Raw genomic sequence first — 13768 nt, forward strand, 5'->3', positions numbered from 1 at the left:
AAATTGGTTCTGAATAAGGATGGTCTAAAAGCTCCCTTCCCAGCTACCAGCTGAGTTCTGCCCATTGTTGCTTTCCAGTATGACAGGGCAGCACTAAGTTTCAATGCAAAGCTTGAGAATCAGTGTTTTTCTTCCCCAAGGGCACAGATTCTCTCTTTACACCACTCAGCTGCTGCCAGGGGATGAGGAAAGGGTGGTGTAGGCAATTCAACAGTCTTTTTGACCCTCCTCAGTGCTTCCTTCCTAAAAATGATGTTAAAACCAGATACTGTGATTGCTCACCTGATTTTGGATTCTAATGAAGATGCTTTTTGTGTGTGTGAATAGGTGTTCAGTTTGGCATTCCTGTGGAGGGGGATGATATGGTTTGGCTGTGTCTCTCCAAATCTCATCTTGAATTATAGTTTCCATAATCCCCACATGTCATGGGAGGAAACCGGTGGGAAGTAAATAGATCATGGGGGTGTTTACCCTCATGCTGCTTTTGTGATACTGAGTTCTCATGAGATCTGATGGTTTTATAAAGGGCTTTTCCCCTTGTACACATTCTTCTCTCTCCTGCCACCATGTGAAGAAGGACATATTTGCTTTCCCTTCTGCCATGATTCTAAGTTTCCTGAGGCCTCCCCACTCATACTGAACTGTGAGTCAATTAAAGCTCTTCCCTTTATAAATTACTCAGTCTGAGGTATGTCTTCATGTTCTCATTTTTGATGTCCTAATTTAGAGCCCCCACATTATGGCCTCTCTAAAATCCCTCTACTCACACAAACAGACAAACTATGGCATTCTGTACACTTTTAAGCCTCAGCTTACCCACTTTTAGAAGTTATAGTGTTGATACATGATCTAGTTGTCGCATTTATTCTCATTCTTCTATTGTCTACTGACTCTATCATTACTCTCTTTTACTGAAGACCTCACTTTCAAATTTCACTTTTCATTTATTTGACAAGGGCTTCCATCTGTGTATTCCACATAGTAGTATTTACTATTGTTTATGTGCTAAGTATTTTCTTGGCATCAAACATGTAAAGACAGGACTTTTAGTTTTAGCTCTGTAAAATAAACAGCTTAGAAGTCATCACTTCCATTGCAACAATACGATAAAAACACCCAGATCAAAGTCTGGAGAGATGGGTTACAACAAGGAAACACATCCAACCTGGAGCGGAAGCTGCTAGAGCCACACACTGGTAGAAACACTTTTGTTTTGTTTTCTTTTTTTTTTTTGAGACAGAGGAGTCTGGCGTTGTCCCCCGGGCTGGAATATAGTGGCATGATCTTGGCTCCTGCAACCTCCGCCTCCCAAGATCAAGTGATTCTCCTGCCTCAGTATCCTGAGTAGCTAGGATCACAGGCACTCGCCACCATGCCCAGCTATTTTTTTTGTATGTTTAGTAGAGACAGGGTTCTACCATGTTGGCCAGGCTGGTCTCAAACTCCTGACCTCAAGTGATTCACTCTTATCAGCCTCCCCAAGGGCTGGCATTATAGGCATCAGCCATTACGCTCAGACATACACTAATAGAAAGACTTCAATGGTAATTTTGATGAATTGTTGGAAGCCATGTTTAAACTATCTTGAAAGTGATAAACTTGAGGACACTGAACACTACAAATCAATATGAACACTCTTTTCTTAATTATGGTATAAATTAATTATATTTTTGTAATTACAAGATGCTAATTCTTTGATAGTTAATTTAAACCATATAAAATACAATAATACATTCTGTTTAATATTAGAGATCAACATTTATATTTCAGTGCTTATTAGGTTTGCATTGAGATGATGAAAAAATTTTATACTATTTCAGTGCTCAATAGACTGAAATATTTGAAAATTGTGAGTTAGTGAAGAAAACTGCTATACCATTTAATAAACTATGATGGTAACTAAAAACCACATAAGAAAGATTAATACTTTTGGCTACATAAAAATTAATATATATATATATAGAGAGAGAGAGAGAGAGAGTCTCTTGGGGGAGCAAGGTGGACCAGTAGAAGTCTTTTAGTACTTCCCTCTGTATTAGTCTGTTTCCAGCTACTATGAAGACATACCATGTTGGTGTGCTGCACCCATCAACTCATCAGCACCCATCAATTCATCATTTATATCTTGTATAACTCCCCAATGCAATCCCTCCCTCCTCCCCCCTCCCCATGATAGGCCCCAGTGTGTGATGTTCCCCTTCCCAAGTCCAAGTGATGTAATTGTTCAGTTCCCACCTATGAGTGAGAACATGCGGTGTTTGGTTTTCTGTTCTTGTGAGAGTTTGCTAAGAATGATGGTTTCCAGCTGCATCCATGTCCCTACAAAGGACGCAAACTCATCCTTTTTGATGGCTGCATAGTATTCCATGGTGTATATGTGCCACATTTTCTTAATCCAGTCTGTCACAGATGGACATTTGGGTTGATTCCAAGTCTTTGCTATTGTGAATAGTGCCGCAATAAACATACATGTGCATGTGTCCTTGTAGTAGAATAATTTATAATCCTTTGGGTATATACCCAGTAATGGGATGGCTGGGTCATATGGTACATCTAGTTCTAGATCCTTGAGGAATTGCCATACTGTTTTCCATAATGGTTGAACTAGTTTACAATCCCACCAACAGTGATTATAAAAATACATGCTACCTGACTTCAAACTATACTACAAGGCTACAGCAACCAAAACAGCATGGTACTGGTACCAAAACAGAGATATAGACCAACGGAACAGAACAGAGTCCTCAGAAATAATACCACACATCTACAGCCATCTGACCTTTGATAAACCTGAGAAAAAAAAGAAATGGGGAAAGGATTCCGTATTTAATAAATGGTGCTGGGAAAATTGGCTAGCCATAAGTAGAAAGCTGAAACTGGATCCTTTCCTTACTCCTTATACGAAAATTAATTCAAGATAGATTAGAGACTTAAATGTTAGACCTAATACCATAAAAACCCTAGAAGAAAACCTAGGGAATACCATTCAGGACATAGGCATGGGCAAGGACTTCATGTCTAAAACACCAAAAGCAATGGCAACAAAAGTCAAAATTGACAAATGGAATCTAATCAAACTAAAGAGCTTCTGCACAGCAAAAGAAACTACCATCAGAGTGAACAGGCAACCTACAGAATGGGAGAACATTTTGGCAATCTACTCATCAGACAAAGGGCTAATATCCAGAATCGACAAAGAACTCAAACAAATTTATGAGAAAAAAACAACCCCATCAAAAAGTGGACAAAGGATATGAACAGACATTTCTCAAAAGAAGACATTCATACAGCCAACAGACACATGAAAAAATGCTCATCATCACTCGCCATCAGAGAAATGCAAATCAAAACCACAATGAGATACCATCTCACACCAGTTAGAATGGCAATCATTAAAAAGTCAGGAAACAACAGGTGCTGGAGAGGATGTGGAGAAATAAGAACACTTTTACACTGTTGGTGGGATTGTAAACTAGTTCAACCATTATGGAAAACAGTATGGCGATTCCTCAAGGATCTAGAACTAGATGTACCATATGACCCAGCCATCCCATTACTGGGTATATACCCAAAGGATTATAAATCATGCTGCTATAAAGACACATGCACACGTATGTTTATTGTGGCACTATTCACAATAGCAAAGACGTGGAATCAACCCAAATGTCCATCAGTGACAGACTGGATTAAGAAAATGTGGCACATATACACCATGGAATACTATGCAGCCATAAAAAAGGATGAGTTTGTGTCCTTTGTAGGGACATGGATGCAGCTGGAAACCATCATTCTCAGCAAACTATCGCAAGAACAGAAAACCAAACACCGCATGTTCTCACTCATAGGTGGGAACTGAGCAATGAGATCACTTGGACTCGGGAAGGGGAACATCACACACTGGGGCTTATCACGGGGAGAGGGGAGGGGGGAGGGATTGCATTGAGAGTTATACCTGATGTAAATGACTAGTTTATGGGTGCTGATGAGTTGATGGGTGCAGCACACCAACATGGCACAAGTATACATATGCAACAAACCTGCATGTTATGTACATGTACCCTAGAACTTAAAGTATAAAAAAAAAAAAAAAAAAATTAAAAAAAAAGAAACTCATTGACTCAGAACACAAAAACATACTTGAAAAAAGTGGTTATTCTCCTTATAGTTACATTTATATTCAGACAGTGATCTAGCAACCAATGATAAAACAGATTAAGTTCCCTTATTTATTCTTTCATTCATTGTTCTATTCATCTATTCACAATTATATGCTAAGCTTTTTATATCAGGAAAATGGTCATTTCTGAATTATTTCAAACAATATCCGGAACAGTAAAATCTCAGATAAAAGAAGTAACTCAAACTGAACTGGAAAGTCATTGTTAACATAATTTGAGCTAGAATGATATTACAATATTTAGAAAATACGTGATTATTAGTAGAATAGAGATTATTGGAGTCAATAAAGTCCCTGATATAATAAAAAAAAAAAAAAATACAAAGGCAGAAAGAGAGTTAAAAATAAGGACGATGGAGGAATTTGAAGCACCTGAAACCTACAGCTACAGCCAACTATAAAAGCAGCCCAAATCCTTGTCAGATTAACATAAACTTCACACTAAAGGTCTATTTGCACCAGTTTCTATTATCTGATATATCATACCTGGCTTTCAACAAAGTAATTACAACTCATAATAAACAGTAGGAAAAAAAAAAAAAAAAAAAAAAAAAAAAAAAACTGAAGATACAAAGCAAACATCAGGACCAGACTCAGACATGGTATAAATTTGAAATCATGACATGGGAAATTTTAAATAACCATGATGTTAAAGACTGTACTGGAAAAAGTAGACAACTTGCAAGAACAGATGTGTAATGAAGATAGAGAGATAGAAATTCTAAGAAAAATCAAAATAACAAAAACATCGAAAACACTTTTTTTTTTTTGAGACGGAGTCTCGCTCTGTCGCCCAGGCTGGAGTGCAGTGGCCGGACCTCAGCTCACTGCAAGCTCCGCATCCCGGGTTCACCCCATTCTCCTGCCTCAATCTCCCTAGTAGCTGGGACTACAGGCACCCGCCACCTCGCCCGTCTAATTTTTTGCATTTTTTTTTTTTTTTTTTTTAGTAGAGACGGGATTTCACCATGTTAGCCAGGATGGTCTCGATCTCCTGACCTTGTGATCCACCCGTCTCAGCCTCCCAAAGTGCTGGGATTACAAGCTTGAGCCACCGCGTCCGACTTACCCTTCCAAAAGAAGTTAAAGAAAGTTCTTCAGGAATGAGGAAATGACATATGTCAGAATGTTAGATTTGCATTGAACAATAACAAAATAAAGCAAATGAAAAGCAACAGCTGAAATTAAAATAAAATATTGGTATTTTTATTATTAACTGATCTAGTACATAGCTATTCAGATCAATAATAATAACAATGAAGTATTAGATTATAGGCTATGAGAGGATATGAAGGAACGACACAACTTTATAAGGGAAGGGAAGGAAGAATAATGAATACTCAGTTACAATGTACCTGTACTATCTATGAAGTTGTATAGGGCTATTTGAAAGTCGTTTTGCATTAATTGTATATTGCAAACTCTGGTGCATCCACTTAAAAACTAAAAATAAAGAACTCTAACTGATTTTCTAAGAGAGGAGAGAAAATAATATCATGTAAAGTATTCAATTAATAACAAATGAGGCACACAAATATGGAAAGAAAAAAAAAGAGGAAGAGAAAATAAACATAGTAGACATTAACCAAATCTATCAAAATTTAATTTAAATGTGTATTCTCTAAATACAACAACTAAAAGACAGAGATTGACAAAGCAAAGAAGGACAATTAAAATGAAACAAGGAATTTACAAGCAATACAATTCAGCAATCTCCCTTATATGTAGTTACAGAACTGATTAGACAACCAAAAAATTATTGTACTTGGAGGCTGCTGTTTCCAGCTATCTTCTATGAGATTTGAGATGCTACAAGCTTCTCGACTTCTATCTTCTAGAAATGTAGAAAGTTATAAGAATATAGCATTGATGTTGAGGGCATTGAGAGCCCATCATCAAAGTTTTCTTCTAGATCTTCAGTAGCAATTTAAGTAGCCTCAATTTTATTAAGAAGATCAAAACAGTAGTACAGAAAATAAAAACTATGTAAGTAGCAAAAATTAAAGCTGTGTTTATTGCAGCTGTTAAGAGATACCTTGTCATACATTTTTACCACATGCATATTCTTCTTTTGCTCCCAATAGAAGAGAAGATTTTAATGGAGATATCAGGTAACTGAGGTAATAACTATATAAAAGATTTTTAGTTTTAAAAAGATTAAAACTATATACCATTACACAAAATATTCTAACCTAAAAATACTAAATTGAGATATGATCCTAATTATAGAGTTTTCTTATTGCCCTTGTTAATATTACATTACATAAGTACTGAAGTACTCAAACTTATGACATAAAAATGAAGTAGTCTTAGTGATCATGATAATTGTTAATAAAAGCACTGTGATTTATAATAATGTAATAAGATATGTTTAGCCCAAGTTTATATCCTCTAGTCCATTAAGTGAGATATTTGATATAAAAAATGTTTTACCTTTCTATGAGAGTTATTTGAAGTTTTTATGTTACAGTCAATAGCATCTTCAATTATGTTAACACACTGATAAGGATGCCATCTAAGATGCTGCAACATTGCCATGCCATAATTATACACTTCCATAGTTGTCATAGTACACTGAATAAGCATTGTGTATGTGTTTGTGTGTATAAAACAAAGCAGAAAATAATTATAAAAATAGGTGTTTAAGTTTTGTGGTATAAAAATTAGGTAAAAACAAAAAAGTGAAAACTTTTGAAAGCAAATTGTGGTTTAAAAGTTGTAATGGAAGATGTGAAAATCAAGAATACACATAGAACACACATGTCAGGTAATCAAATACACTTGAAAGTAGGTTACTTTTCTTTTTTTACTTTGAATCATCTGTTCTTTATTTTTCCTTTCCAAAATGACTCCATTGTCAACTACTATGATATTTTCAATAAATAGGAAGCTTTATGATTAAAAAAAGAAACACAGGCATTTTAGAGAAAAAGGTAACTCTTAATATTTTTAGTCAATTAATTAATTCATCCACCAATTCATTGCTTTACTAATGATTTATCTCATTATTTAACAAAAAAAGCAATTCAAAGCATGACTGTGTAATTGGGCCCTACACACAAATAGAATAAAACATAATTTTTGTCCTTGTGCTTAGAGACTAAGGGCCACTAACTTGTTTCTTATTTAAAAATAACAGAAACTGATTCTAATTAACCTAGCAGCCGTGAATTTCATTTGACGTATATTCTGTAGTTCAAATAACAGTTTGAGAAATGCACAGAAACAAAAGATGTCCAGATAGGCTGGTCTGCAAACAAATCTAAACAAGAGTCAAGTTGGGATCCCATTGTCATTGCTGCTGATGACTGAGCATCACCTCCAATGGCATGACCTCCACTGGATCTTGATTCTGCAATGCTGCCACCACTCTTATTGGTCCTGCTGGTTTAGCTTCTGCTGAGCCCTGGATGTTTCTCACAGTGAAATGAGCATTAAAGAGTTCCAAATTCTTTTCACCAGTCTTTCCAAATTGAATTAGGTAAGATTGGATCGTTAATGACTCTACATTCTCTATTACCCCACATCTAATCTTCAGGAAATCTTCTTGTCTTTGATTTCAGAATATATGAAGAATGTTTCCACGTTTCACTGTCTCCATTGTACTCCCAGATAGATATACCATAATCTCCAGCATGGATTAGAATAGGCCTCCTATGATAATTTGTTGAGAATGTTGGCTTCCAGCTGCATCCATGTCCCTACAAAGGACATGAACTCATTCTTTTTTATGGTTGCATAGTATTCCATGGTGTATATGTGCCACATTTTCTTAATCAGAACAGAAAACCAAACACAGCATGTTCTCACTCGTAGGTGGGAATTGATCATTGAGATCACTTGGACTCTGGAAGGGGAACATCACACACTGGGGCCTATTATGGGGAGGAGGGAGGGGGGAAGGATGGCATTGGGAGTTATACTTGATGTAAATGACGAGTTTATGGGTGCTGATGAGTTGATGGGTGCAGCACACCAACATGGCACAAGTATACATATGTAACAAACCTGCACATTGTGCACATGTACCCTAGAACTTACAGTATATATATATAAAAAAAGAAACATGTACCTATTTCATTTATCCTAACTACCACCAATATACTCTATTGTTTTTACTTGCTAATTTGGCAGCCAAACATGCTGTTTTATTTTTATTTAAGATTTTATTTGTTATTGATTAAGAGTGTACTTAACTACTTAATACATCTGATTTTATTTTGGTAAAAAAAAAAAAAAAAAAAAAAAAGAATAGACCTCCTAAACTGATCTCCCTGTATTTACACTTATACACTGCTCTCTACCCTCAATGGCACATCTAGAGTGACAATTTGAAATAAGTAAAATCCTGTCACTCTTCTGCTCAAAACTCTCCAATATCTTGCTATTTCACTCAGAAGAAAACCAAAATCCTTGGCAAAGCTCAATGAATTGGTTGATACTAGACCCTAAGTTATCTGGCCTCCTGTTAATTTTCCACTCTCCTCCAATTCTACTGTCCCCTTTGCTGTCTCTGAATAAAGGCAGATATATTCCCACTGTACAGGTTTCTCCTTGCTGTTCCCTCGGCCAAAGGGCTCTTTCTCAATATACACATAGTGAACCTGTGAGTCCTCAACTCTGTACTGACCATCCCATTTCAAAATGCAATCTCTTTTTTTCCTTGTCATTTTCAATCCACTAACCCTCTGTATTTTATCCCATGGAAGAAATCAACAAACAATTTATCATTTTCTCCATATTTATCTATTGTTCTTTTCCTCCTCCCCTTCTCATAAAGAAAACCTACACTAGGATAGAGATTTTTGGCTATCATGTTTGTCTGTGTGTGTGTTTTTGTCTATCTTGTCAATTATGTCTCTCTCTCTCTCTCTCTCTCTCTGTGTGTGTGTGTGTGTGTGTGTGTGATAAAATAGTGTATGTCACAACATTGGTGCAAAAGAAATATGTATTTTTTTTTTTAAATTGAAAGCTTGATTACTTTGTGGAAAAGAGCGGAAATACAGACAAAAACAGGAAGCAGAGAAGATGTTTGAGAGCCAATAAGGCATTCCAAATAAGGGATGATGATGGTTAAAACTTATTTAGTAGAGGTGTAGGATGTAGTCAGATTTACAGTATATAGTATATTTTAAAAGGCGACTCAATAGCACTAGATTATGATTTGCTTTTGGAGTTTAGGAGAAAAAGGGATAAAGGATAGTACACAACTTTTTTGGCAAGAGCTTGAGCATTCTGTTTTAATTTGCAATGCTGTTACACATTAAAATTACCATATTAAGTATGTGCAGTAAATTATCACTTAACGTTATCACAGATCCTTTGAAATTTCTACTTTAAGTGGAATGACATACAGCAAGTCCTTTAATAATGTCATTTTGATTAACGTCCTTTTGTTACAATGTTCATAAGAAAAAAAATGAATTTTTTATACATTGTTTCACTTAAAGTCCAAGTTGGCAAATACAGACTTAGACCTGAGCAGATACCTAAGTTTAAATATATGAATAGATATCTTATGCTTTCATTATGCCTGATTTACACTTTTTTAAATAAAATCTGTGCTTTGAGTGAAAACTGCAGCTGTGTGGGACATTACTCACATTAAGTTTCTTGAAAGAAAATGAAAAAAAAAAAAAAAGCCTGGCTTAAAGATAGCATTATGCAATATACTAGCATCATATGCAAATACACTTGTTGATGAGTTAGATACTCACCGTGGGTTCTGAACAAGAATGAAGGAAAAATACTCTAATGAGCTCATTTCAAGCAGTTGTCTTATTGTCGAGTAGCCATGATTTGAGAAATGGCCTGAAGTAAGAATATGTATCTATAATTATTAGCAACTAATGATTGTGCTGCATGGTTAAAGACTTAGAATCACAAAAATGTAGGACAGTGTGTGTATGATGGATTCTCAGAATGTGCTTGGAGCATAAAAGCACCTGTCTCTCACAGATTTCCCAGTCCTGTGGTTTTTGGCCTAAAAATCAAGAAGATGAAGTTACCCTCAGGTAAGAAAGGAAGAGATGGCCACTAGGCCAGGAAAAAACAGAGATAACTTTCCCATCGGACTATGACACTTGTCCGCAGGTCCTTCTGCTTGCCAACCACTCCCAGATTCCCTACCTTATAGCCCTGCAGGAGCGTGTTCACAATGCAGCCTCTGCTGCTCAGCCTGGGTCCTTCACTCCACCTGGGTCCATTCCTGGCAGCCTGCGAGCACTTCAGATCCTTCAGTCCATCCTGAACCCAACTCCAAGTGTTTGAAGGAGAGAGCACAAGTCTATCTTAGTGCCCCAGGACTGCAAAATGTAGCTCAGGAGTGCTGAGCTAAGATCTGTGGCTGACACTCAAGTGGCAAAGAAGCCCAAACTCTCAGGGCACTTAGAGGTGAGATGTGTGACCTTGTGGATTTGAGCAACATGGGGGATACTTCCTTCCACAGGTCCAGCCTAGAAAGGGTGAGGCATGTCTCTGTGATGTGGTCTTTTCCCAGGGAGCCCTGCAGCCTAGAATACCTAACAAAAGAAACATGGGCCCCATGCCAGTGATTGGAGATAGGCCAGCAGCAGACCTACTGAAGGAGTCACCTCCCTCCCTTTGCACTGCAGAGCATGACTGGAAACAGGAGGAAATACAGAGGAGCCACACAAGCAAGTAAGAACCTATCTACCACCCATTACTTTTAAGTGACAGCTACTGGATGGCAGCCCAAGTTTCAACACCAAAAATATTTAGCGAATATACTCCCCTGTGAAAGCAAGGGCGTGAATTCAGCTACAAAGAAAGACTGTGTATAGAATATTGACCCTCTGAAAGCATCCAAAAATGAAACCAACTATCTATAACTTAACTTTTACCACCGATTAAGGAACACTAACACCTACAGATGAGAATAAGTCAGTGAAATAATTCTGGCCATTTTAAAAGATGGAGTGTGTCTTTACCTCCAAATGAGTCCTCTAGCCCCCCAGCAATGATTAGTCTGAAATGACAGACTTAGAATCCAGAATCTTGATGGCAAGCAAGCTCACTGAGATTCAGGAGAAAGTTGAAACTAATTCAAGGAATCCAGTAAAATGACCGAATAGCTGAAAGCAGGACCAATCAGTTTAAGAAAGAACTAAACAAATTCTAGAGCTAAAAAAATTACTACATGAATTTCATAACATAATACAACCCCTACAATACAATCTATATTTACAACAGAATACACCAAGCTGAGGAAAGGATCTCAGAGCCTGAACACCAGTTCTTTCAACTAACTTAGTCAGAAAAAAATAAAGACAAGAGAATTTTAAAAACTGAACAATACTTCCAAGAAATATGAGGGCATGTAAAGATACCAGATCTGAGACTCACGGGCATTCCTGAGAGAGAGGAGAGAGATTAAGCTTCTTGGAAAATATATTTCAGGATATAGTTGGTAAACAATTCCCTAATCTCACTACAGAGGTTGATGTGCAAATTCAAGACATACAGAGAACCCTGGCTAGATACTATACAAAATTATGATCCCCTAGGCACATGATCATCAGATTCACCAAGGTCAATACAAAAGAAAAAAGTTTAAAAGTAGCTAGAGAGAAGGGTCAAGTCAGATGCAAAGAACCTCATTAGGCTAGCAGCAGAACTCTCAGAAGCGATTGGAGGCTTATGTTCAGCATGTTTAAAGAAAAGAAATTCCAACAGAGAATTTACTATCCTGACAAACTAAGCTTCATAAGCAAAGGAGAAATAAAATCCTTCTCACACAAGCAACCAGTGAGGAAGTTCACTTCAAGGAGACCAGTCTTGCAAGAGGGACTTAAGGGAGTACTAAATATGGAGTCAAAAGAATGACACCTATTACCACAAAAACACACTTAAACACATAGCCCACAAGTATTATAAAGCAACTACATAATCAAGTCTACATAACAACCAGCTAACAATATGATGACAGGATCCAAATATCACATATCAATACTAACCCTGAATGTAAATGGGCTAAATGCCCACACTTAAAAGACATAGAGTGTCAAGCTGAATAAAAAGACAAGACCTAACCATCTGCTGTCCTCAGGAGATCCATCTCACAAACAACAACACCCCTAGGCTCAAAGTAAAGGGATGGAGAAAGATCTACCATGCAAACAAAACATAAAAAGGAAAAGGTGCTGCTTTTCTTACATCAGATAAAATAGACTTTAAAATGATAAAAATAAGAAGGACAAAGAATGGTATTATATAATGATAAAGAATATAATAGAACAAGAAGACTTAATGATTCTAAATACGTATGAGCCTAATATTGCAGCACCGAGATTCACAAAACAAGTTCTTCTTAACCTGTGAAAACACTTAGCAACCACACAATTATAGTTGGAGACTTCTACACCTCATGGAAAACATTACACAGATTATCAAGTCAGAAAACTGTCAAAGAAACTGTGTAATTAAACTCAACACTTGAGCAATTAGACCTAGTAGATATCTACAAAACATTCTATTCCACAACCACAGCGTATGGATGCATCTTATTGGCATATTGAATGTATTGTAAGATTTACCACATGTTTGGTTATAAAGCAAGCTATCAATGAATTTGAAAAATTGAAATCATACCACCCACACTCTTGAACCACAATGCAATAAAAATAGGAATCAATATCAAGAAGATCTCTCAAAACTGCATGAATACATGAAAATTAAACGACTTGCTCTGAATAACTCCTGGATAAAGATAGAGATTAGTCTGAAATCAAAAAATTGTTTAAAATTCATGAAAATAGGGACACAGCTTACCAAAATTTTAGGAATGTAGCTAAAGCAATGTTACGGTAAAGTTTATAGCACTAAAATGTCTTTACCAATAATTTAGAAAGATCTTAAATTAACAATCTAACTTTTCACCTAAAGAAATTAGGAAAAAGAATGAATCAACATTATAACTAGCAGAGGAAAAGAACTAAAATTTTAAAAGAGTTGAATCATATTGAGATGCAAAAATCCATACAAAAGATCAATTAAACCAAGAGATGGTTGCTCAAACAATAAACAAGATTGATATTCTGCTAGCAAGATTAACAACCAAAAGAGAAAACCCAAATAAGTATAATTAGAAATGACAAAGATGAGGACTTGGTGCAGTGGCTTACTCCTGTAATCCTAGCACTTTGGAAGGCTGAGGCGGGTGGATTGCCACAGCTCAGGAGTTCTTGACCAGCCTAGGCAAAATGGTCAAGCCCTGTCTCTACCAAAATACAAAAAAAAAAAAAAAAAAAAAAATAGCCGGGTGTGGTGGTGGTACCTGTAGTCTCTGCTACTCAGGAGGCTGAGGCAGGAGAATTGCTTGAACCTGGGAATTGGAGGTTGCAGAGAGCTGAGATCATGCCACTGCACTCCAGCCTGGGCAGCAGAGTGAGACTACGTCTCTAACAAAAAAAAAAAAAAAAAAAAAAAGAGATGACAAAGATGACACTTTGTAACTGATCCCACATAAATACACAAAAGGAATAACTGATCCCACATAAATACACAAAAGGAAGCCTCAGAGGAAGCTATGAACAACTTTATACATACAAATTAGAAAATCTAGAGGTGTGA

Source organism: Trachypithecus francoisi, unplaced genomic scaffold (assembly GCF_009764315.1).
Source record: "Trachypithecus francoisi isolate TF-2019V2 unplaced genomic scaffold, Tfra_2.0 Lachesis_group0, whole genome shotgun sequence".
Classification (NCBI taxonomy): Eukaryota; Metazoa; Chordata; class Mammalia; order Primates; family Cercopithecidae; genus Trachypithecus; species Trachypithecus francoisi.